The sequence below is a fragment of the Fukomys damarensis genome, unplaced genomic scaffold, assembly GCF_012274545.1.
Source record: "Fukomys damarensis isolate Sample0158 unplaced genomic scaffold, DMR_v1.0_HiC HiC_scaffold_37, whole genome shotgun sequence".
Taxonomy (NCBI): Eukaryota; Metazoa; Chordata; class Mammalia; order Rodentia; family Bathyergidae; genus Fukomys; species Fukomys damarensis.
In genome coordinates, this window is record NW_022900949.1 from 29,229,880 (window position 1) to 29,256,824 (window position 26,945).

Below are 26,945 nucleotides of genomic sequence, written 5' to 3' on the forward strand. Positions count from 1 at the left end.
CCATTGACATTGATGGTTATAACTGATATGTACTGACTTATTATTGTCATGTTATTGTCCTTTGGTTGACTCTTATTTTTTGTCCTCTCCTTTTAATTTCTTGCCTTGGCTATTTGATTTGCTCTGCTGGGCCTCCTGATGTTGTGATCTTTGTTGTCTTTTTCTAGGATATTGTTTGAAATTCTTTGTAGTGCTGGTTTAGTATTCATGAAGTTTCTCAAGTGTTCTTTGTCATGGAAGTATCTTATTTCTCCATCCATTTTGAAAGAGAGTTTTGCAGGATACATCAGTCTTGGTTGTAGGTTGTTTTCTTTTAGGACTTGAAATACCTCACTCCAGGCTCTCCTTGACCTGAGGGTTTGTGTTGAAAGTCTGCTGTGATTCTGATGGGCTTTCCTTTGCATGTGATTTGTTTCTTTTCTCTTACTGCTTGTAGTATTTTGTTCCTCTCTTGGGTTTCTGGGATCTTGATTATTATATGTCTAGGTGTAGTTTTTTTTTATAGTGGCTAGTTGGTGTCTTATATGCCTCGCTTATCTGTATGTCTAATTCTTCCCCTCTGGAAAGTTTTCAGTTATTAATTCTTTGAACAGCTTTTTTAAGTCATTTGCATTTTCTCCTGGTACTTCATGGATACCTATCAGTCTTATGTTATTCTTCTTTGCATCATCTAGGAGTTGTTGGATTGATTTCTCATGCTCCCCTACTGTTTTTAAGAGACCTCTCTTTTCATGGTCACTGTCTGCTATCCTATCTTCTATATCTGAGATTCTATTCTCACAATCTTTTATTATGTTGTGTATGCTTTCAATAGAGCTTTTTTTTTCAGCTTTAATTGAGTTTATTGGTACATTTTAGGGATACAGTACAGTTACATTCATTGTTGGGAATTTGTACCTCTACATGACATGTCTTGGTTCTCATTTTTTCCCCTTGTCCCTGCCCTCCCTTCACCCCCTTCAATAGAGTTTTTAATCTCCTGGATATCTGTTTGAATCTGTTTAATGGATTCCATTTCTTTCCTATGTTGGGTGTTCATTGTTTCCATTTCTTTCTTATTCTGGGCCTTCATGGTTTCTATTATGTTCCCAAGCTCATCTATTTTTTTGTCAGTTTCTGTTCTGGATTCTCAAATCATGTCTTTCACTTTGCTCACCATCTCTATGGTTGACTGGGAAATAATTTCTGTTTTGAATTTTTCTAGAACTTGATTGATCAGTTTTTTTACTTCCTGTGCTGTGAGTTCTGAGTGTCCTGGAGGTTCACTATCTGATTTTTCATCCTCCTTTGCCCTACTGTTTGCCAGTGGTGGACTGGAAGTCTGTTTTTGTGGCTTGCTTAAGTGTTTTCTCATCTTTATTTTTGCTGTTGGGTTGCCCAATCTCTGGGTCATTAAATCTTCCTGATATCGTTGTGTCCCAGTCTTTGATTCTCTAATGACTTATAGACATTCTCATTTTCATAATTGAGAAAACAACTCATCAAATCAATCCCTATCCTTTATCCCTATCGATACAATCAGAAACATAATAGGATCAATCACCACCCTTTATAGCCTGCCATGCCTCTGCAGAGTGCGTCCAAGGACTGGCTCAATCAGGGGATCTAATAGCCGGGGGTGGGGGTGATGGTGCTCAGTGGTGCCCGCTGGAAATGGTGGTTTGGGCTGGGCCATGCAGCGGAGGTGGCTCTGAGTCCAAGCCAGGTCTTTTGGGTTTTTTTTTTTTTGGTTTTTGAGACAGGCTCTCACTGTGTAGTTGAGACTGACCTGGAATTCACTGTGTAGCCCAGGCTGGTCTCGAACTCACAGTGATCCTCCTGCCTCAGCCTCCTCAGTGCTGGGATTACAGGTGTGCGCCACCACACCTGGCATTACAAGAATTATTTGTGATTACCCTCCTCTACTACTGGTGATAAAGCACATTAGAACAGAGAGTGCACTTGTGGACCCATGACTACACAAAACCAGCTAAGCCAGATTTTGCCTTGCTTGCTTTCAAACATAAGTGAAACAGAACTTAGGCTGTTTCTTATAAAAGCCCTTATTTAAGTGAAATGAAACTTAAACACCACCACTCAGAAGCCACAAACTACCTTATATAATGGGTAATTATTTTATAACAGAACACACCAAATAAATCCTCTATAATTCTACCAAATCACACCTTCTCTCTTCTCCTTCTCATTCACCCAAGAGCTGTCCCCTTGAATTCCCTTGGAGTCCCAAACTATCTTCAGTTAGGTGAGCCCTGGTTCACAAATTGCTGTTTGTTCAAATGAACCCTTTACAGTTTTATTGAGCCTCTGTTTACCTTTAACACCAGTCAAAGTGCATACGTTGTCTGATGGTTGGGAAACTGGGCAATGAGGGGAAAATGTGTTTATCATGGAGCCTAGTCCAGCTCCATGCCCATAGGCAGAGGCCTCCATGAAGGCCCTCAGGGACATGTGCTCATCTCTGCAGGGTTGCCCAGGGACAGTGGAGGCTGCACTAGGCCTAGCCAGCACCAAACCAAGGGACTACGTCATGACTACAAGGATAGCAGTCTGCCTCTTCTGCCTGCTGGGTACTGAAGAAAGCAAATTTGTAGAAACCAGTAAGAGGTATTCAAGTCATACAGGGGCAACTGCATTAAAGAAGACCAGGAAGACCACAAATAACGTGCAAACAGTAATAAGGGCTACGAGCAAGGAAATTACCCAGTACATTGGACACAGGCCCAGAGTAGCTTGAAAAAATGCTCCCCTCAAAGGTACGGGTGGTGGGAGGAGCCATGGAGGCTCCCGACTGGCTCACAGGAAAGTGGTGATTTTTCTAGAAGTCCCCACCACTCCCTCCTGGGCACAGGCCCAACCTATGATCTGAGCCAGCACTTCTGCCACTTTTCCATGGAGAGAATGGGAACGCACCCCTGGGAGCATTGGGAAATGATTCAAAACCTCCTGTTTCACTTCTTAAGTTCAAAATTTCTTTCACATCCCATATTTAATTTTTTAAATATGTGTATATATTCCATTTACTCTACTTATATATCTACAGTTGTCTAATATATAGAAATGTTTTTACATTGCACAAGTAATTTCTGTAAGACCAGCCCTGCCCTGGGCACCTGACCCACTGTAGCCCCTACTTTGTACCTCCAGGATTGAGGGGCAGGTCCTTGAGTTATGTATAATAACATGAAGATGTATACACTTAGAAATTTTTCATAAATCTTTTTGCTGTTTTTGTTTTAAAAAAACTCTATATAATAGTTTTACCCCAGCATCTAAATATCTATAAGGTGTTCACATTATGGTGATAAAAAAATTTATCACAATGAAAGAGATAGCACCAAGAACCTCCCTCAAAATGCTCTGTCCTGCTTTCAACTTACCTATCCCATATTTTATGAAGCAATACTCTTCCATGAGTGTCTTTCAGCTGGTGTCATGGCTCCCTTAATGTCCTGAACCAATTAAAATATTTACTTTTCATGGTCATTTTGAATTGGAGAAGAGTCAGAGGTCATAGAGTGCCAGATCCAGTGAATGAAGATACACTGTAATGTTTTTATGAGCCTGATTCCCCACTGGATGGCACTTAGCAGCAGAATTCCCCTTATTTTTTATCTTACCTTGTAAGGACTCATAAAATTGGACTTCCAGAACTGCTTCAGAAAGTTGTGCGAATGATGGGATGTGTTCAAAGAGAGGAGAGGGTGGTTAATGGCAATGTGTCTTTTACTATAATTTAAACATTCACTGTACATTTTGATCATAACACCTGTCTGTCTGTCTGTCTATATCTACCTGCTGCTGTAACAAAGAGCCAGCAACTGGCTGCTCTCTGAGAGCCAGAAATAAGCCTCTTACAGTTCCGGATCCTGGGGTGAGATCAGCAAGTGGGCTCTGGCAAGGGCCTTCTCCTTGGTCATGGACTGCTGACTCCTCCTCGTTACTCTAAGGGGTCAGAAAGAAGCAACAGAGCTCTGTGGGTCCTTTTTCAGAGCATTGATTCCATCCTGAAGCCCAACTCTCCTGACCTCAGAGCCTCCCAAAGGCCCCAACTCACAATGCCATCCTCCAGGGGCTTAAGATGACAACGTGCCATTTTGGAGGAACACATTCTGTCCACACCTCCAGACCCGACCTGAATCACTGAGCCTCAGCGAAGGCTCTACGGCCATGCCAGCAGGGCCCTGCACAGGACGCTTCCTAGCAGAGCTTTGGAGAAACAAGGTAATGCACACACACTTAAATTTGTGTTAAAAAGAAATATAGAAAGGATGATCCAGAAATGAATGAAATGTTACCTATGAGGTGGGTGTAGTCGGGCGGACTAGGGAGGAGAGAAGAGGAACCAGAGAGCTACTTCTCTAAGTGCATCTGTTTAAAATACTTGTGACTTGTGAACTGTGGAAATGCTTTACATATTCTAAAAATACAACTAAAGATAAAAAGCAAGCTGCAAAACAGAAACATATAAACTATAATTGTATATTAAATTGAGAACAATCACAGAAAAATGTTATTTCAAGAAGTGTTTAATATAGTATTCTGATTGTACATATTTAGTGGACTATATTCTAAGAATAAAAAGAACTACAAAAAATTCATGTATGTCTCTCAGTAGGTGTCTTGATAGTAGTAATAATAGAGTTTTGAAATTATTTTATGAACATTATAAAATAAATAGGCAAGTATACAAATGTTTTTAGGGACAAGATGTCAGTAAGAGAAAACAAATATTAGCATGATATAAGGGGAGTTAAGAAGAAATCTTTGGATTTAAAATGCCAAAATGAACTTAATTTCAGAAATATATTGGGATTAGGCATGTACAACGGCGCCTCCATTTACAAACCATTTGTTGTATGATTTGGGGGAAGATGGCTACATTTGTGTTTGTGTGGGGAAGATGGCTGTGGTTATGTTTGTCACCCAATGCAATTTGAGAATTGTGCCAAACACTCTTGCTTGTGAACCAAATTGTTTGCACATAGAAGCATTTGTGAACCGCGTCATTATTGTAACTCAGAGGTACAGCACATGCTTAGCATGCTCAAGGCCCTGGGTTCAAACTCTACCCTCACCCCTTCAAAAAACAAAACCAAAAAACTTTCATAACTCTGTCCACAGAAAAAGTCTAGAGACTGCTTTTGTTTAGCCCAATGTTCTTTTGGCATTTCCTCCTTTCTGCTTCCCCAGTCAAGGGGCGTCTAGGAGGTCTGTGTGGGGCTGAAACGGGTCACAGTGGGCTCTGCTGTTGTCAACCCTCTTGGCATTCAGTGGCATTTCTGCTCTGACCAGGGTGCAGCAGGCTGACTGGGCCTCGTGAACTCGCAGCTCTACCCATCGCACACAGGAAGTGTGATGCGAGGGCCCTTCCGTGCTGTCCAGGAAAAGTCTCCAGGACCTCTCCCAACTACTCTGTGTTGTCATCTCCTCCTTGGACCGGGTCCTTTGTGTCAGATGGGAAGCTGCCCTTCCATGGGGGACTCATGGCTCCCTCGGCCCTGAAGGCCTCCATACTCATTCCCAGGCCAGGGCTCGATCCTGAGATCCCAGCTTAACTTTGCACCAGGCATCCAGTATTTGAGGAGTTGAAACAAAAAATACTAAATCTGTGAATTATTGTACACCAAGCAGGAGGAGTTCTATTGCGCCTAGGAGGGCAAAGAGGAGGGAAGGAGGGAAAGAGTAGGAGGAGAAGAGAGGCACATAGGATGATGAGCGGCAGATCAGTCCACTGTGAGACCTGTGCATCTGGCAGGGCTGTGGTCTGCCCATCCTGGCTCAAGACAGGCGACTGTGCCAACTCCACATTCAGCGACATCACATTGGTAGCTTGGAGTCACCCATGATGGGCATATCTGTACCGCAGAAACTGGCATAGGCTCAAAATACCACCCTTTCTGAGGGAGCCTGGAACTCCTCTGGGTGTGGGGCAAGATCACAAATGGAAGCCAACATAATGTAGGTCTGAATACCAAGCTGAGATCCAGGATGTTGTGCCTGCACTCCTACCATGACACACCTTTTGTCTTGTTTTGTGTTTTTGGTACTGGAGGTCCAACCCAGGGCCTTGTTCATGCTAAGCACTTGCTCTACTTCTGAGCTGCATCCCCACCCCTTATAATTTTATAATAACCCCGAAGGGCAGGCTCAAGTGTAGAATTCTCGGACACCCTGGGGCTCTGCACAGGAGCATGGAGACAGACAGCTGCCCATCCCCTCTGTTTCTGTCCCATCCCATCCTTCACAGGCGGCGGGTGCACGTGCACAGGCAGCCTGTGCCACAACCTCAGCTCCGTCCACACCTCTCCATGAGGGTGCAATTGAAAAATATGGTGAACCTTTAAATTATTAAAATTTTGCACAGTAAATGATACATTGCCATTAATCTCCCACAAAACCCTCCTATCGTCACGTCGACCATTCTTATCCCATTGTTCTTGCAGTTCAGGAAGTCCCCTTTCCTGAACGTGTTTATTGGTGCTGTGTGGCCATCATGACGTTCTGACTGGACTAAAACAGTTTCCCTTTCGTGGTCATTTCCACTCTGCGGAAGAGCCGGAAGTCACACAGTGCCAGAGCTGGTGAGTATCGTGGATGGGGACACAGCATCGTGTTTTTACAGGCCTGCCTTTCCACTGGACAGCAGTAGCATTTGCCATATTTTTTTCACCACAACTTGTAAAGACACTCACAAAAGAGGACTTCCAGAACTGCTTCAGAAAACAGCTAGAATGAGGGGCTAAGTGTGTTCAAAGTGAGTGGAAGTATTTTGAGGAGGGGTTCACGGTGAGTGCGTATTTCACTGTAATAATTTTTTGTTTGTTTTTTGAAACAGGGTCTTACTATGTAGTTGAGACTGACCTGGAACTCACTGTGTAGCCCAGGTTGGTCTCAAACTCACAGTGACCCTCCTGCCTCAGCTTTCCAAGTGCTGGGATTACAGGTGTGTGCCACCATGCCTGGCAATAATTTTTAAAATACAAACATTCACTATATATTTCAATCACACCTTGTAAAAAGTGTCCCTTGAGCATCCCAGGGACTAGTGGTGCTTACTCCAGCTTTGTAGTCTGCCTTTGGAAGGACTGAGCAAGGACAGAGGCTGCATGCTCTGTGCAATACATTTAGGCAGGCAAGCATAAAGTCTCCAGGGTCTCAAAAAGGTGGAGAGGAAAGAGGTGTGAACCAAAGAGGAGACCCCTTCTCGGATGCAGACGCCTTGCACTGGAGGGGGGGTGTGGTCAGGGTCTGTCCATAGCTGGCATACTGAGATAGCACCACTGGCCCAAGGTTCCATACACCCAGAAGAGTACATGCCTGGTTAGGGGACTTCCAATGCTAAATTACTATCTCCAGATTAAAGCCAACACACACATCACATTGTCTGTCTCACAGGTGAATATCGAAAGCATTATACATGCACTGCAAACACAGAAGGTGAGGCACCAGCAGGGACAACTGTGACCAGGTGGTAACTGTCCTGCCTGATCCTCTGCAGCTATCAACACAGGAATATTCCCACAGGTATTCCACGGGTTCAGAGTTGATGGAGAAGCAAAAGGAGTTAAGACCAACCGAACCCAACCTGCACTGTGCACAGTTCTATGTCCCAAGTGTCGACTTCCTCACTCGGCAGCTGGCAAGCAGGGCTGATGCCTGTGGTCTGGGACCATTGCTAGGATGGCGCAGATCCTCTTTTCGGGGTCCTGCGCTGCTCTCATCACACGTTATTTAGGGGCATCCACTTCCTGTGTCTGGGTCTTATTATAAATGGAAAGTTCTTTTCTGCCTTAGCTGTGGCTCAAAACATTGTCCTCAACTCCTGAGTCCCCACCAACTCCTTTGCGTCTGGTTACATTATTGTCCATGAAGAAGCTAAACGACCGATGTGGAAACAAAAGGCTCTCTGAAGTCTTCTCCCCTGAAAAACGAGTTGCTTAGCACAGGAGCTGGCCACAGGATCACCCACTCCCTGGGTGTCAACTCTTAGCTTCATTTGCTCCTCCTGACAGATCTGCACATCATGGGACTTTGAATCTTCCACATTCTACTTTCCTGTAATTAATAAACCACTACCAAAGACATCACAAATTCACTATTTTAATTCACTATCAGCCTTTCTACGTAAGAAATCAAAGGATCAAAAAGGAGAACTGAGTATTTTTTAAAGAATGAAAGCTTAGTGAACAGCTGTTAAAAATCTGAGAGTTCCCCATCTCATGAGGCTAAATTTATCTACATACTATCTGTTCCCCTTGATAACCGATGGTTTCTGCTGGTGGTCAAATATTCTGGAAGTTCTAAGGAAATCTCCCCCCACCCTGGTTTTTGAGACAGAGCCTCAGTATATAGTTCAGGCTGGCATCAAACTCCCAGTGGCCTCTTGCTTTAACCTCCAGAGTGCTGGGTTTATAGGTGTGGACCCATAAGCCCGGCAAGGAAATACTTTTTAAGCAGTACTTTTTTGAAAACAAAGAAAATGGACCGTATGTAATTCTCTTAGTTAAGACTGCTTCATATTAATTAGCCAGGCATTGAGCTTCTGGTAAATACGCTCATCTGATGGGAATTAATACTAACGACTAAAAGATTAAAATTTGACCTATAGTTTATAAAAGAATTACTTACATTAACACAGTTGGTTCTATCCTGAGTAAAAAAAAAAAAAAAAAAAAAAAAAAAAAAAAAAAAAAAAAAATCTACTTATGCCAGGAGGGGTGGCACACCTGTGATCCCAGTACTCTGGAAGCTGGGGCAGGAAGATCACCATGATTTTGAGGCCAGCCCAGGCTACATCGTGAGTTCCAGGCCAGCCTGAACTACATAGAGACCCTGTCTCAAAAAACAAAACAAAACAAAAAAACTACCTGGAGTTAAAATAGATTTTAATGGCAGAGATGAAATTGGAGCAAATCATCTGTTTCTGTATCTTCCCAGACAATGCTGCTGCTGGCCTGGTGGTTAACTGCTGGATTCTGGGAGCCCTGGTTTGCCCAGATTTTTCTAGTTGTAGCTCAGAAAGTCCATGCCCCTAGAAACACCTCAGTTCCATTCAAACCATGAGGTTTGCTCATCCGAGCTGGAGGTGAGGGGATGTTTCATACAACCCTCATAAGAGCAGGGTTGATTGCTAACACAGCACCCTGCACAGACAGGCACCAAGCCCTATTTCCATCTCCTGCCACTTCCCAGGATCCTCTCCTTCCAGAGGGAAAAAGAGAAGTGGCCCTAATCCTTCTTCCCCAAACTGCAGATCTGCCACGGGTTGCCAAGTGCCTTGCCCCACATCTGTTGGGCCTCAGAGGGAGGAATATGACACCCAGGCCAGGGATGAGGGTTGTAGCACCTTGTGCCCCAGGGAGGGAAAATACAGCCACAGTTAACTGTGGGGCTGGGACTTCAGACCACATTCAGTGAAATCCATACTCTGTCCTTTCCCAGGTGTGGTGGGTTTATAATGTGTTAACAACATGGCTAGACTGAACTACATTTCCCAGAGTTCCCCTGTCTGGGTGGCTCTGGTTAGGGTGGCCCAAGAGACACAACCTTCAATCCAGAACTTCTGTGTCTGTAAGTACACTTTAGTCTAAAAACTGATCAGAAGGCTGTGACTTTCCACTAGGACAACACAGGCCAGTTTTCTATCAGACTTAAGTTTTTATTCATAATACAGATCAAGCAATAAATTTGGCTCCCCATCTATTTTATACAGATATATCATGGTTTGGATCTAAAATGTCCCCCAAGAGTCTCATGTGTTTGGAGGTATGGCCTGGTCGGAAGAGGTGCGTCACTGGAAAGGTGTATTCTTGTTCCCAGCTCCTCCCTTCTCTCTCCCTGCTTCCTGGCTGCCATGATGTGAGCAGCTTTTCTCCACCAGACCCTCCACCATTTCTGCCTTGGAGCCAGCCAACCACGAACTGAGCCTATCAAAATCATGAGCCAAATAAACCTCTCCTCATTTTTATGCAGATGCTAGATATTTTGTCCCCGTGACAGGAAACTGGCTAGTACAGGACACCATGATCAATTAGCCACTGCCGAAGATCTTTGTGAGCCAAGACAACTTATTAGTGATATGTCTGTACCGCCTCATACCACAGATATGCCCACATGGTTGAGTACTGCCACTTTGCTTCTGCCACTCTAAGATTCTGTCATCCTCACTTGACTCAATGGTGACATCCTTTACAGTCACATGCAGCCAACAAAGGTGACAACACAGAGATTTTCACGGCTGAACGTGCCTTAGTGGAGGGAATATAGTTGTATGTGTGGGGGGTGAAAGTGGACCAAATTTCTTATTTGCCAGGCATCTAGCATCCTCTCTTTATGACAACTGGAAGCTCTCTAGTAAGGGCAACTGTGTGAATGCGCTTGGCTTGACCTAGTGCTCCACTCCACTCTTCTTATTCTAAAATCTTTAGGGTGTTCCTCCACACATATTTCTCAGGTTTCTGATGATATATATTACAAAACTGTGACCATTCCTTTGGCATACAAATGCTGTCTTCCTAGGTCACAGTGTGTACCTGTCCTCCATGGGAATTGACACCAGTTATGACCTGGTGGCTACAGTTGGTTGTGGAGGGTTTTGGAGAATGAGTAACCCTTAGTAATGCACTGCCCCAGATGATGTTATTGGAGGTGTTTATGCCAAGGAAGGCTGGTCTTCTACAGAGGGCAGCTCTTGCCACGGGACAAGTAAGCTCAGGAACTACAAATTCAACCATGATTGTAACCCAGCAAACCATTCTGCAAGTTTTATGTTTCATTTACAGTAATATCAGCTCTCTGGCTTCAAGAAGTAACAGATTCTTTTAGGATTGCCATGGAGGCTCTCACGCTCACTAACAATGCCCTGAGCAGAGTTAAAGGATTGGACTTTGTCATTTCCTTTCTACAAGTCCTGATGTGTGCACAGAAAGGTCTCATGCCACACTCTGTGTGGTCATTTGTGACCTCCAGAACAGGTAAGGCCAATGCGTTGTGGGCTCCAGAAACACCTGCTCCATTGGCACTGCACAGCAAGTACCCATGCATGAGTGATGCCACAGGTCACCAGCTGCCCATTTCCCACTGGTACTGTGCTTGAACCTGAGAACCAACAGTTTCCCACCTCTGTGTCCCAGGGCTATTTTCAGCACCAGCCCCATATCACTCATACTAGGTGCCAGACCTAAGTTCAAGCATAATCCCGAAAGGGGAAGTTTGTTATGAATTGTAACTGTAATAGGGGGATGACTACGTAAGAAACTCTTTAAAATACTCCATGGCTAGCAAAAGTGCTCAAGGAGAAAGAAGCAGTCCCTCTACTCAAGCTGTGATTCAAAACTCCCAAGAGAAGTTCACAACCCCCTGGATGGTGGACAAGTTTCTGAAGTGACCCGGGCCACAGCTTGTCCACAGTCACTAGACAAGCAGGGAGCACCCTCCTTGGGATACAAGAGCTCAGGCTGGCCAGGGAACCACGGTCAGACCTGGCAAGTGGGAGACACCCCTGGGGAGCACATTGGCAAGGCTGGCACTCCGCTTCAGGGTGTGGGAGAGTGAGGCTGTGGGTGGTCCTGGATTTGTGTGCCATTGGGTGTCATGACAGTGGAGAGTGGCCCCTGGGATGGCAGGGGCTGAGGGCTTGCCAAGGACTATGCCTTCTAAGGCACTTCTAGGGCCACCTTACTAAGGTGCTACAGACGAGTGGCCTCAATGCCAGGTCACCCCCATACTCTGCAGGCTGGAGACCTGTCCTTGGGTGATGTGTGTGTGTGTGTGTGTGTGTGTGTGTGTGTGTGTGTGTGTGAATCTCCTCTCATTATGGGGACACCAGTCATATCAGTTTATGTCCCACAATAATGACCTCACTTAACTTCTTGAAAGGCGATTTCCAAACACAGAGTCACATTCTGCCAGACAGGATTAGGTCTTCACCACACAGATCTGGGTGAACACAATTTAGCTCACTACATCTGAGGAGGGGACGTCCCCTCCACACACTGTGACAGCCACAGTAGAGGCAAGAAGCAAAAGGAAACATTTTTAATTTTTAAAAATTTGCTTGTGGCCCCTCTTACACTGCAAGCCACAACTTCATCCTTGCCTTCTACTGCCTTAACATCTGTCTCCCCGAAGCCAGCCCAGGTGACTTCTGGGTCCCTGAGCCATCTCCATCACTGCCCAGCACACAAGGCAGCACTGAGACGAGCGCCCTCTGCCAACAACGCCCCAAACGACGGGCAGGGGCTCTGAGCAGCTGGGGAAGGGCAGGTTTATCCACTGTCACATTTCCAACGTGGCCAGGAGTTTCCTGGTGTCTTTTCAGTACAATATCTGCCTAACCGAGATACTGACACACTTGAGCTTTTTTTTCCCGCCTTTCCTGTGACCATAGTCATGCGTTACTGTACCTCGATGCTTCGTTTTGGGACGGCCAGACCAATTTCCCTGGAATGCTATAATTCTGGCAGGTATAAATTAAAATGAATTTAGAATGTACATGGTTATGGACTGGATGGACAAGACCGGAAACCTGGCCTTCCTGTTGCTTCTTGTATCTGCTTCATTCTCCTCTCTCTCGGGGTGCACACACTCGCTGTTCCCCAGATATTCCCATGGTCCCTTGCAGCAGCACAACAGAAAACTCTATCCTCTCCATGCAGAATTCTCTCCTACACACTCTCCCGAAAGTAACCTTCCTTCCCCAAAACTCTTTCCCTTCACCAAGCCTTAGTTTCTTCAGAACAACTTATCACTGTGCCATGGTCTTTTAAATATTATATTTGTCTTTGTGCAAATCAGTTTACTTATTTGTTAGTGACAATACAAGCTCAGCTGAGCGTGGTGATACACATTTGTAATCCCAGGACTCTGGCAGGCTGAGGCAGGAGAATCACAAGTTAAAGCACAGCTTGGCAACATAGCAAAGCCCTGTCTCACAATTAGAAACAACAATAGCAAGAAAGGGCTGGGAATGTAGTCCAGCAAGGCTGTGTGTTCACTCACCAGTTAAAAAAAGAAGGGGGGGGAGAGAGAAAGAAAGGGAGAGAGACAGGGAGACAGAGAGGGAGGGAGAGGGAGGAAGAGAGGGAGGGAGAGAGGGAGGGAGAGAGAGAGGGAGAGAGAGAGGGAGGGAGAGGGGGAGGGAGGGAGAGGGGGAGAGGGAGAGAGGAAAAGAAAAGAAAGGAAAGGAAAAGAAGAAAAGAAAGGGAGCACTGGGGATGCAGGAGTGGGTCCCGTCCTTTGAGGCCCCCTCAGAACCTGCAAGATGTAGAACAGGCACTCGGTCCACAGAGATGAAGGGAACAGCTGTAAGTGTCACAAAAGAAGCGGTTCTTCTGGAACACGAACTTCAGCCCCTAACTTAGTGTGGCAACAATGTGATTGCACTTTGACAGTCTTACCTTATCTTGGTGAAAAAGGTTCCCATTTGCTCTTCAAAAATTGTGGCTTCACTTATATACAGTAAAATACACCCTTTTCTCTGTGTGTGTATACAGTTTTATGAGTTCTGGGAAATGTACACAATCATGTGAAACTATTGCGTTCCAAATACAGTGGTTACACCATCTCCCCAGACTGCTGCCTGTCCTTTACACAGCAACTTCCCGGGCCTTGGGCTCTGGCAGCCACTCAGATGTTTTTGGTCCCTACACTTCCTCCTCTTCAGAGCATTATACAACTACAGTGATACAGTGCATGTGTGTGTGTGTGTGTGTGTGTGTGTGTGTGTGTGTGTGTCTTGCTTTTTTCTGCCTGGCATCGCGTACTAGGATTAACGTATTCACTCATGTATCAGTAGTTTGTTTCCTTTCTATGGCTGAATAGTATTCTATTACATAGAGATGTGCCACGAATAGTTTACCCTTTCATCAGTCGAAAGGACATTTGAGTTTTGGGGTTTTTGCTTTGTTTTGTTTTGTTTTTTTGCTTGGAGCAATTGTGAATGAAGCCACTATCAACATTCATGGACAGGCTGGGTGTGAACATGAGGGTTCTTCTCTCTTCGGCGAATACCTGGAGCGACATCCCCAGCCCATGTGTGCAGTGCAGTTCGCTCTAGGAAATGGCCACAGTCCTTCCCAAAGCACCAACACCATTTTGCATTTCCACCAGCAGCACACAAGAGCTCCAGTGGCTCCACGACCTCCCCATCCCTTGTTAGGAGGAGGCGTGACTACGGACTCTAGAGGTACCTCCAGGAATCTTGGCCTTTCCTGTTCCTTGAATCCTTCTAAGGCTTCTACACTTGCTGTTCCTTCTTCTGGAAGACACTTACCATGTGCTAGGGTGCCTCACATTAGCATTTGATTTGAAACCATCACCTGTCATTTTGGCTGTGGAGGTGCACACCAGTAATCCCAGTACTTCAGAGGCTGAGACAGGAGGATCGCTAAGAGTTCAGGCCAGCCTGCGCTACAGAGTGAGTTTAAAACCAGCCTAAATATGTAGGGAGACACTATCTCAAAAAACTAACTAACTAAATAAGCCATCATCTCTCTACACACCTAAAGACCAGCTAAAAATAAAATAATGCCAGACACGGTGGTACATGCTTATAATCCTAGCTATTCAGAGACAAGAGGCAGGAGGATCACAAGTTTGAGCCCAGCCTGGTAAACTCAGTGACACCCTGTCTCATTGAAAAAAAAAAATACAATGGGGGTGTAGTTCAGTGTGAGGCCCTGAGTTCTATGCTCAGTACTGACAAAAAATGTAATTATAAAACTATACTTTTGTCTTGCATTCTTCCTTATACCTGGAGTCTTAATTTTTACTTAGTAATTACATGGTGCTAAAATCATTCTTATTTTTAACGTAAGTAGACTGAAGACAGAGTGTCTTTTGATACTGAAATTCTGAACACAGACATACCTTTTCCTGGATCCTAAAGCGTTAATGATTGTTGCCTTCATCTTACTCCAAGGACACCGTGCACCCGGAAGGCCCTTCATTCGTGAAGCTTTCCTGTGACCAGCCCTGTGCGCCAAGACCGTGTGCTCTTTACAGATACCGGGTTGGCATCTCCACTGCCTAAGTAGAAAGGAAGCAAGAGTTGTGATAATTTACTTTTGGTACAGTTCTGCCTAAGGAAACTAATTACTATGTTTAATTTTTCAAAAAATGTGTGTAAGGAGCCCTCGATTCGTATGTAAATAATTAAAACTCTAGTTCTCATTTGCCTGTACATGTCTATTTCTCTACAGCAAATCTATACTTTATATGGGGTAACCCTCCAAATTTCAACCATAATTTTGACAAGTTCCTCATTTCCTCTTCCTCATATCCCAACCCTCAGTCATTGAAACCATTTAAGAAACACAGGCTTAGGAAGAGAATGTTAAAATTGTTTGCTCAAAATAAAAGCTGAAAATCAGTTCCCTTTTACGCGAATAGTTCTTCAGAAATTGCTTCTGGCAGAAGAGTTTGGAGAGAAAAAATAATGCTAAAAATGCCTGCCAACAATGACATTTAATGGGCATATGCCATGCTGCTAAAAGCTTTATATGTATGATTCATTCAACAAATGTTTGCTGAGCGATTTCTGTGTGCTAGGAACTTTCCTAGGCATTGAAGGTAAAGCATTGACTGACACAGAAAACATCTGTGCCCTCTGGAGCTCAGAGTCTAGTTGGTGTGGACAGGTAATAAAGAAAGTAAAACAGATACAAGTTTTGATATGGAGAAAAATAAGGCAGGGAAAAAGATAAAGAAATTTTGTATGGTGTGCAAGGACTTTCAGAATATGAAAAAGGTTTTCCTAGGATGATGCCACTTCAGCAAAGACTGGAGTTGAGAGGGAGCCATCATGGTGGCTGAGGCAGGAGGGTTGCCGAAAGGCTCTGCGAGGAGGGGCAGTGAGGCAGGTGGACACACAGACCTGAGGAGCTGGGAGCCAGCGGTGGCTCTAGGAAGGGATATGCCTTCTACTGGCCAGGTCCCAGAAGAATCGGTCTGGCTCCTGTGGCCAAGGCAGAATGAGAAGGTACAAGGGAGAGCAGCTGAAACTCAGAGGCAGGAATTCAGGGGACAAAGAGTCCAGGGGACTTGAGCCATCAGTGGCAGTGGGCAGAGAGGGCCGGACTGTGCATCTGTTTTGAAGGTAGAGCCAACATTTGGATATGGAATGTAAGAGGAGCAGGAAAGTCACAAAGGACTTCAAGGTCTTGGCCAGAGAGGAGGGAGGATGCCATCACCAAATGGCAAGGAGAGGAGACAAGACCAGGAGTTCAGTTTAACATATTAAGTCGGAGGCACTTATTTGGCATTGAAGTAGAAATCCCAGGCAGGTGGCTCAATCTTCAGTCCTGCCTACGTCCAGTTCAAGGAGGAAGTGTAGGCTGGAGGGATCCCTTTGTCAGATGACAGAATCAGGAGCCTGGATTAGGTCTCCTCCCGTGTGATTCTTACACCAATGACACGAGGGAGATGTCAGTTTAGAGGTGGCTTATTCATACCCAAACAGAGGCTTCAGAGGTAAAGGGAGTTTATTGTACAATTAGTGACTGTACCGACTTAAATGTTCGTTTCTTTTACAATTCTCATGTGGCCATAACTCTGATTGTGACTCAATTATTTCTCCTCATATGCCAAATCAGACGGTCAGGGGTTTTCAAGTTGGGTTCTGTGAATCCTAAAGGAAAAGGAGGCTGAGAAGGCAAGGGTCACCCCCGGGAGGGAGGTGTCTCTGCCACTGGTCAGTATTCGTATGCTGGGACTCTGTGTTAAGATTGTGTTTGGACAGAAACTATTTCTGCTACATATTTACCGAAAGTGAGAGAAACCACTCCCTGCACTGTGGGTTGCTGCCCGCCCCTCGTGAGTGAGCAGTGCTGCTGTGTGCACAGCACTGTGCTCTGGATGCTGGCTCCGGGCTGAGGAAGGAGAGAGCGCTCCCCCTTTCACGGCTACAACGTGAGGGACAGTGTCTGCATACCTGTCAGTCTGCTTCTCCAGCCACCTGCCCATCCATCCATCCACTCATCTACTTATTACACCCACCTCTCAATCTACTCATGAAAAAGCAACCAGGATGAAAATAATATTGGACATTTTAAAGCAGTGGAATACGGTTTCTCTCAATGTTTTACTCTTCCATAGCTGGGTACATTTCAGGTCCTGGGAACACAGGAGGACAAAGAAACATTTTTGAGGTATTCTTTTGGGGGGTAGTGCAGAGAATTTTAATGTTCCCCTTTTGGCCAGGAAGGTCCTTACCCACATTTGGAGATAACGCAAAGCCTGTCTCACACTTTGGCACAGAAAGGATTCAGTCTAATCTCATGTTGGTTTAGGACATGGAAAGGCAGATAACAGTGGCACAAACTCCCCTGGGCAGGGTAGGGCAGAGGTGGGCAGAGAAGTGGTTTGGGAGAGATGGCATGGGCATGGGCTTGAGCTCTGACTGAGGCAGCTGGTCCTAGGTGGACACTGGGGCAGTCAAAGGCAGCCTGTGGCTTCAGGCTGGGGGCTGTTGCTGTGGTGGCCCTGTATAGCCTGTCCACAAGCTCACCACTGTGGATGCCTCTGTCCCTTCCACAGGGTCACTGGCCTGGACGATGTTCCCACAGATGTGGATGCTGGGCTCCCTGATGGTCCCCAGGCGTCCTCTATGTTGTCAGTGTGTCTGACTGCAGCCCCCAGGAACCAGGCAAGTCCCAGCGGTATAAGTCAGCCAAGGATTCTTTTGCTCAATTATGATGGAAAACATGAAGTTGCCATGTTACTGGACAGGGTTCGAGGAGGCACCCCAAAGAGGAGATGGGGACCTCATCATCCCCCCTACGGAATAGTTTTATTGTCTTTCACCATAGAAAAAGGATTTCAGGATACATCAGTGAGAGGCACAGCTGTGATGATCAGACCAGCCCATTATCAAGAGAATAATACTATGGCTTCATACAGTGGGCAAGGGGCTGGTAAGCTCCCACTGGTCAGGGCATGGCTTCATTTTAGGAATTTCCTCCTATTGTAAGGTATGGACTCTCTTGGAGATAACCTGGCACACCCTGCAGGCAGAGAGAGGGCACTACACCTGATCCCGGTAACAAGAACAGGGCAGAAAGGAAGGGCACATTGCACACACAGTTAGCAATGAGGTGGTTGGAAAGCCTCCATCTGGCAAGAGGTCACGGACTAGGGCCTGAGATCATAGCTGTCCTGTCCCTAAAGGATACTTGTCCTATTGCACTGGCAGTGCCCTGCAGGGTCGCTCCCTGACACCTGAAGCAACTCCACCTACCTGACTGCAGTCCTGCTTCTTGAAGCCCCACATCCTGGACCATCCTGCACCTCACCGGGCTTCCCAACAACCAGAAGACACAGACAAAACAAGCAGGTGGCCAGTGCTGCCCATCTGCCAGCCACAAGTCATGAGTTGATGCTTTGTTTTTATCACATGCTGGAAATTTCAACTTTCCTATCGACAACTAAGAGAGATTCAGTAGCAATCCCTAGTTGAAGAGGTGAGAGAACCAAAGCTCGGAGTCTATGTTGGCTGTGATCACATAGCAGAGATTCATATCCAGGTCTGCCCACTCCTGGCCAATACCTCTGGCCAAACCAGCATGCTGTTCCATGTCCTTGGCCAAACCAACTTCAGGGATTTCTCTTCAGGTAAGAACTTAGCTTCCGGGTTTGCCTTCTAACAGGTAAACAAGTGCATCGCTCTGCAAGTTTACCAAACTGCTTTCCAGAATGCTGCCCTTCACAGCCATGGGATGAATGTGCCTATTGTGCTACACCTGTGTCATCACTGGCTATTATAGCTTAGAGACTTAAAAACTCGTGCCATTGCTCAAATTTCCAGGTCTCTGAGCTGTTTTTTTAAAGGACTTAGACATTTCTTCGTGTTTGCTAGCTTATTGTGTTACTCTTACTGTGTAACATCACCCCTAGTAAGATGTCACACAAGTCTTAAAACTGGTGCTCCATACAGACTGGCTTCAGCTTCTGTAAAACTGAGGGCCAGCCACACTTAGACTGGTCCACAAGCAACCTGGAAAAGGAAATATGACAGGAAAAGCAAGAAATAACTTAGCCATATTCTAGGACATTTGTTTTACAATCTCATTTTCTTGAATGTAAGTATTCTAAGGAAAGAATTGTTGGCACATACAGATGTAGAAAGCCTTATTAGGTTGAACGATACTGCACCGTCATTTCTATAGGTCAAATCTCTATAGTAGCAATGGCAAACCTTTTAAAGACTGAGTGTCCAAGCTGTAGTAAAAGTCCCACTTATTTACTGCGTAATGTCCACACTGCAACTGAACCTGAATATTGAGGGTTTTGTTTAGAAAAAACAACTGCCAACCAATGCTGGGCTGCTGGGGTGACTCAGCTCGCCTGCTGACAGGGCTCTCTGCATTCCTGCTGAGGCTCATGTACATTTGGTTTGCCACCAGGGCCCTACACTATCAAGGGGCTCACATGGTAATTGCCATCTATTAGAAATAAATAAACCATGGATATGATATACATTTTCATTAAAATATTTATTTTTTCCTTTTATCATTTTTGTCTATTAATCTTACAAAACTTTGGGTTTTGGGCTGGGAAATTTAGCTCAGTGGTACCATGCCTTCCTGGCAAGCACAAGGTCCTGAGTTTGATTCCCAGTACCAAATAAACAAATAAATAGATAATTTATAAAAAACCTTGGGTTTCAATGCATGTATTTTTATCAAACTCCCATCCATCAATACATCAGGATTTTTCTAAAGTGCTAAAATGCACATGCTCCCCATAACTTCATGTTAGAAATATAATGGACAGAAGAATCCTCAAGGTCACCTAAGATCTCGAAGAGTCCCAGGTTTCATGACAGGGGAAGAATTTTGCTATCAAACAATTGAATCAAAATCCAGGAGAATATACTTCAAACCTTCATCTTCTTGTCCTTACTTCTGTAACATATTATACAATATTCTTATTCTGAATATGCTTATTCAAAAATCATGGTCACAAGCCCTGAGAGAGTGTTTTGTAAAGCTTTATTTTCATAATTCCTAGATGAATATTATTTGCTGATTTTTTATTCTATCTTTGCTTTCCTTTGTTTCTTTCCTTTTTTTCTTCTTGTTTCTTTCTTTCTTCTTTTCTTTCCACAAGTTTCCAAGAATGATTCCTAAAAAGAGGATTATCCCTATTGTTCATCTGGAGGTGAATTTATCCCAACAGTCTGCAGGGCTCTGGATGTCCAGGGAAGAGCAAAGTGCTGCATCAGGACCTTGTCTGATCCCTGGGGCATCACAGATAAACAAACCAATGCAGACAGAAACAGTAATGAGTTATGGAATTGCAAGTAACTGGTATCCCCTGCTGTACCCCAAACTGCCTCCCAAGAAGGGAAATCTACATATCTGTCACTGGAATCAGCTAAGGTGTGTCCTGATTAGGAGCTTCTGGCAGAGAGAAGTGCAACTGCTTTGAGAGACACTCCATGCTACTCAGTTCTCCAACAGGAGAAGCACCCTTAACCCCCAATCCACAGTGCTCCAAGATCCAGCACTGACATGAGAGCTGACAGCAAAGCAAGGTGGAAAGTTTCACATCTCATGTGACCACACAGCCAAAATAAGGTACAATGAAAATGCTGCATAAAACTGCCTTCAGGCTATGTGAATAAGGGGCACAAAACGTGAACGTATTTTGTGTCTAGACTTGGGTTCCATCCTTGAGACAGCATATTATGTATTTGTGAATATTAAAAAAAAAAACTCCAAACCTAAAACCCTGCTGGCCCCAACCCTCTCAGACAAGGTACACTCACACTGTATCCTGTCTTTAGCAAGCCCTTCCCTATGCAGAGTAATACAAAGCCAGCCTCCTTGCAATGCTCACCACCAGGTGCCAGCTCTGCTCTCTGGAGCAGTCTCTCAAGGGAGAACAACTTCGTCTGGGCAGGATGACGTTTGTGCAGGGCTGTCTGGTGCACTGGAATACACTGAGCATTCCCAGCTCTCATTCACTAAATAATAGTTTACCATGACAGCCAAAGGTGCTCATGTGTTTCTAAATCTCACTCGTATCCACACTTGAAGGGGACCCGGAGACCCTGATCTGCAGCTGTTGACCTACAGCACCCAGCCCCCTCTCCCTGCGGAAGTCCTGTGAATATCTCACAGGTCTGTCTTATTCTGCCCTGAGGAAACAAAAGACCATGCCCATCCTAAAACACTGCATTGAGGACTGAACAGAGGACCACAAATGTAATTAGAATATAAATGGTGGGTTCCACGTAGTTTTATAATATTTATGACTGTACTCATAATTTCTGCCTTCCTCTGCCATCTAATATTTAAATACCAATGTGCGTCTACTATCAGCCCCGACAATCAACTGATGATGACAGCCCGAGTTCAGCTAAAGTTACAGCCAGAGAGAGGCTGTGAATTCTGGGAAGGAATCCAGAGAATCACCGATTCATATTGTTAGGGCTTGTGATGAGGGAACAGGGCAGGAAATACAGCCTACCTGGCTCTAGTCTCCTTCAACCCTGCAGTACAAGTCTGGCCTACATTGTTGGGTACTTTACAAAAATTTGTATAAAATACAGTGTTCCCTCAGTTCATGAATGCTTTTATTTACAAACAATTTGGTTCACAAACAGAAACACTGGGTAAAATTTTGCTTTTGTGTGAAAACTCTGCATTGGGTGACGAACACAGCCGTTGCCACATTTCCTGCAAGAACACGAACAAGAACATGGCCATCTTTTCCAGTATTGTGGAATGAATTCAGGGTACTGAAGTGGCCCCCAGATCTGCTGTCTTGTCCTCTAGCTCCTTAGAGATGGTGAATGTGTTATAATCCTTTTTGTTTCCCAAGTATTCAGTGTAATTCCCAGTACAATGTAAAAGCAGAGGTTTAATAAATGTTTGAATTAAATATACCAGTTTTTGAATAGTATCTTGTAGTCTGGAAATGCATATTTCTCTTACCAAAAAATTTCCAGGTTGGCTAAAAATACAAATTTTGACCTTTTTTTTAACACTGAAAAGCGCATCCAATGGAAGCATCTTAGGAAAGGATAAACATGTCACCACAACTTTCCTGCAAGCCAGGCTCTCATCAGTTTCCTGGACTGCTTTTACTCTTTTATTTACTAGGAAAGTGTCACCAGAATAACTTTAGGACCATTCTACAGTCTTCTAGAAATAGAATAAGAGAGCCAAGGAGCAAATGCGTCTGTAATAAAGTTTACTCAGCTATTCACCTCTCTTTTCACCAGCAATTATTGTACTAAATACCTGCACAGAAGCTGGGCCACATATAAAGGATGTTTATCTTCTAGTAACTTACAGTTTACTAATGGAGAGACTGGGAGGTGGGCTAATGCTGTTAAAATTAAGGGAAACACAGGAAACTCGAGGCAGACTTCTTCCTGGGAGATCTAAGGAGGCAGCACAGAAGCGGGGAGAGCTTCCTATCCTGTGCCCATGTTCTTCAGGGCACCTTGACCTACCTCTCTTTGTGACATATCTAGATCTTTAAAAAGCATTTCTGGGCTTTCTCTCCTTTGTTCAGAGACATCCCTGTAGATCCTGCCATAATAAAAGCTTGTTATGGTCCTGGTCTGGTGCTGGTTTTCAGCTCTTTTTACTTAACATATCCGGTGTCAAGACCTGGGAGGAAGGTGGTCCATTAAGTAAAAATCTCCTGCAGGCCAGGGTCGATCGGCCTTTTGGCCACCTCTTCCAGACCACATCTGCCGAGCCGGAACCTCCTCGGGCCTTTGTACCTTTGCCATTGCTGAGCACTCACAGCCACACCGGTCACTGATTTCAGGGTGAGGAAGTAGTTAGCTTCCCTCTACTCAGGTCCTATCTCATTCTCGTTCTTTCCCTCTGAGGACTACTTGGAAATCCAAGAGCTTGGCCAGAGAGGCCCTCTCGGGCCACTGAGCCCAGGACCATGCCCCTGGGGAACGCCCCATCAGCCCGACTCCCCTCAACCTCCCCTTCTGGGGACCGGCTCAGGGAGTATTAAAAGAGACAAAGACATTCCTCTCTCTTACCCTCATCCTAGGAAACTAACTCCCCCTTAACCACCCTAACACAGGCACCCAACAATCCAAATACCCTCCCTCAATGCCTCTTGGCTGCCTCCTGGCACAACATCATCCCCTTGGACTGTTGGGACCCGACTTTAAGCAAAAATGACTCATTTTTTATTGTAACCAAGTTTGACCTCAATACAAATTAGATAATAAATCTCAATGGCCTGAAATGGCACTTTCAATTTTAACACACTGAGCAATTAACCCAATTTTTGTCAATGCAGTGGCAAATGGTCAGAAATCCCCTACCTACGAGCCTTCTTTCTTAGCCCTCCGTCAAATTTGTTGGCCCTCTCAGGTACTTCCAGCCTTAACTCCACCCTCCTGTTCCACACCTCCATTCTCCTTACCCAAGTGACTCCCTCCCTGACCCTGACCTCAGCCCAGACTCCAAAGTGACTACTTTTGACCCAGTGAGCCACTTTATAAAAGGTCGTTCTGTCTGTGAGACCCCTCTTTTCCCTCTTGATTCCTGCTATCCAGATAAAGTTATTATAGTTAAACTCACTGCTCCTAAGGCACTAGATGTCACTGATCTTCTCTTCTGGGTGTTCAACCACCAAAGTGAATGAGGCTGCTGTAGAACTTCAAACCCAATATTTTGGCCCTGGCCCTCCAAGGTCATCAAAGGTCCAAGGTATGAAGGAACATTTTCCATAACACCTTACATCTTTGGTAAGTCACCCAACCTCCTGAGCAGGGAGACTGTTGGATACTACAGGACAAATGTAACATGTGCCAAAGAGGGTCACCAAGAAAAAAATCTCCCATGCTTTCACTAAAAAGAACTTGGTAAAGCAAGACCGTGACCCATCCTAATGGCTGACACTGACAGGAGCCAAGAGGCTCTATTCCCGGTCCCCAAATAATGCCTAAAGAGACTTAACTGACCTTGACAGTAAGATGTTCATATTGATTAACACAGTCTCAGTTTAACTTGGTCTTAAACACCCAGCAGAAAAGAATAACCAAAAGAGGGAGTCAACACAAACAGGGCACTAGCGATAGACTTTTGAGGCCCACCACCCCACCTCCCTATAAAAGGATAGATCTCCAAGTGGTAAACCAGATAACCCAGTCTCAAAAAAGGCTACAACACCTATTTAATACCACCCTCCACTATCTCCCTGTCAGTATCTCAGGCTGTTGGATGTGTATGTCTGTTTATCCCCACTCATTCACTCGAATTCCTGTCCCCCTAGATTTTAACCTATCTATCTCAAATACTGGCAATTTATCCACAGTTCTGGGACCCTTTTGCTATGGGTCTCCCATTCCCTACACTAACCCGACATGCATGGGGCAAAATAACATCATCTGCCTTGCTTGCTCCCTGTTTATCTCAGAAGAGCGTCTGATCTGCCTGTCCAACAGCCTGTACTTCATATGTAATCAAGAGGCATTCCGAATGATGCCTCGATCAGTCTGATGCTTTCCGTTACGTACCCTTCCTTAGCCCGCCCATGACCATTTATACGGAAGCCCAGATGTCAAAACAAGTTCTCCCATAGAACACAATCAGAAAAAGGGCAGGTCCTCTTCCAGTCCCCTTCTTAATGGGCGCAGGGGTCTTCACTGGAATGGCAACGGGGACAGCGGGCATTTCTACATCCACACATTTCTATCAGGCCCTGTCTTTAGAGATTTCGGAAGACATGGATAAAACAAGCCAGTGTTTCAATACAGTACAATATCAAATAAATTCTCTAGCAGCAGTCAAGTTACAAAATAGAAGGGCCCTTGACAGGCTGACAGCAGCCCAAGGAGGAGCATGCCCGTGGCTAGGTAAAGAATGCTGTTATTTTGTTAACCAGTCAGGAATTGTTAAAGCAGAGGTTAAAGAATTACAGCAGCGTACTGAAGAGCGAAAAAGACGATGGAATTCTTGGGGAATAGATCAGAGCTATTCCTGGCTTCCCCAAATCATGCCTTAGCTACTTCGCTTGCTGGGCCCACTGACATGCCTTTTAATCATAATACAGCCCTTTCTGCTTCAGTTTTCAAATTTCCTCGCAGGAATGCATGAGGGCATTTACCAACCACACAGTCATGGAACTTGTCATGGTGGGGTACGGGCCATTGTAGCAGAGGGAAGAAGCCCCACCTACCGCTGCCCCCATCAGATCCAGGTTTAGCCCCAACCTTCACCCCTTTGTCATCTTGAAGCAGTTCTCAAAGAAGAGACCTTCGCCCAATAACCATAAAACAAAAAGCCTGGACTGTTAGATTTCCCTTGCCTTAAGTGGCTGCCGCAGGGAATAGCAGCCTGCGTGTTAAAATATGGCTTCTCCCAGCAAAGGACAGGCTTCTTCTTCCCATCAAGCCTCTTCGCCCACCAAAAGAGTAACCTGATACTTGCTACCTCCTAGCAGATAGTGATGCCACAAGCCCCTCCTAGTGACGCCACAGGCTCCGCCAATCCCTTAATACCACCTCACTCAACCCCACCCCGCTCCTATAAAAGAAGCTGCCTGCTCTGCCACGTTGCTCTCTCTCGTTTGTTCATAGACAGCCCAGCAGATCCTCCCCATAATAAAGGCTTGTTATAGTCCTGGGAAAACAAAACAAAAGCACTTCTAAAATACTGTAATGATAATCGCAGAAAGATATGTAAGATATTTTAGCAAAGAATGACTAACTGGCCTCTTATGAATATTCTTGGTTTGGAAAGTTTCATGACGGTCTACACATATATGATATATAGTACAGAAAAGCACAGTCTGAGCATGTCGAAGTTATTTCAAGCTCACCAAGGCTAGCTGAGGCCAGTATGTGATTCTCTTCATCAGGGGGTAGGTGATGACGAGGAATAATGATGCTGCTCCCAGAGCTATACTGAAAATAGGAAAAGCAGGATTAATATCACAGTCACTCGGGAATCACTAATTATTTAGAAATTTTTAAAATCTTAAATAATGGTTTTTGTTATGCAAAATTCTATTCCTGGACTTTGGCTTCCCCTATTACAAAGGATGATTAGAAAAATATTTTAAACAATCAAACAAAATAATAGCTAACACATACCAAGGAGTGATTTACATGTTGGTTTATTACAATCTTCACAATGACCCAAGGACACAAGTAGTTTTACTCTGGTTACATCTTTCTGCAAATGAGATGAAGTAATTTGCTGTTGTCACACAGCTTTTCTGCAGCAGAGCCAAGGCTGAAACCCAGCTCCGGAGGCCAGCCTGCTCACCACACAGCCTTAAACGATCAGAAACCCTCAGTGTCTAGCAGACGAAACCTCCTACAAGTGAGCTGGGGTCAACAGATCCTCCTTTTATTCACAATTTGTGTTAGTTCTCAAGACAAGGCAGACACGGAAAACGTAAGATGCTCTTTGGTACCTGATGCCCAGCTCACAGCACTCTGGGAAGAACCTCCCCAGGGTGTTTTCCAGTTACCCCTGCTGTCAGCATAAGGCCCGTATAAACCTCTAGTCAGGCTTTGCTAATGGCCCTCCCCACCCCTGGTCTTTTTTGCCCTCCTCCTCCTCAAAGCACTTCATAAACAGGCAGCTGATGTACAAAGGCTTAGCTGTACCTCTATTTAAGAGTTACAGGAACAAGCATTCCCATTTTCCCCTTGTCACTGATTGATTAGTTACGGAACAGGGGAAGTACACAATTGTTTTTGAAAAACCAGTCTACTTACTTGTGTTTCCTTGCACTTTGGGAATAACCTCCAGCATAAACTATACATATACACAACCGTGTATACAAACTTAGAAAGCTGTGCAAGTGCCTGCGTCTCTTAGGAGATATAAAATGGAGATGATTTCGAATACATTCAATGCTGATTTTTAACTCCTTTGGCAGAAAACACTGTAGGTTTTTGTTGTCATTGTTTCATTATGCAATGCTGGGGATTGAATCCAGGGTCTTCT

At 44.8% G+C, this 26,945-nt stretch overlaps 1 long non-coding RNA gene across 2 annotated transcripts in view; it reads right to left on the reverse strand.

The window, feature by feature from the left end:
- The window catches only part of LOC104857384, a 40,855-nt gene extending 14,969 nt beyond the window's left edge, over positions 1-25,886 (reverse strand). For both annotated transcript variants that reach the window (XR_778840.2, XR_778839.2), the window contains exons 1-2: positions 25,807-25,886; positions 14,869-15,027 (exon numbers count right to left, since the gene is read on the reverse strand). This is a non-coding gene — a long non-coding RNA (uncharacterized LOC104857384). The remainder of the gene's footprint in view (positions 1-14,868; positions 15,028-25,806) is intronic.
- Positions 25,887-26,945: the final 1,059 nt, after the last annotated feature.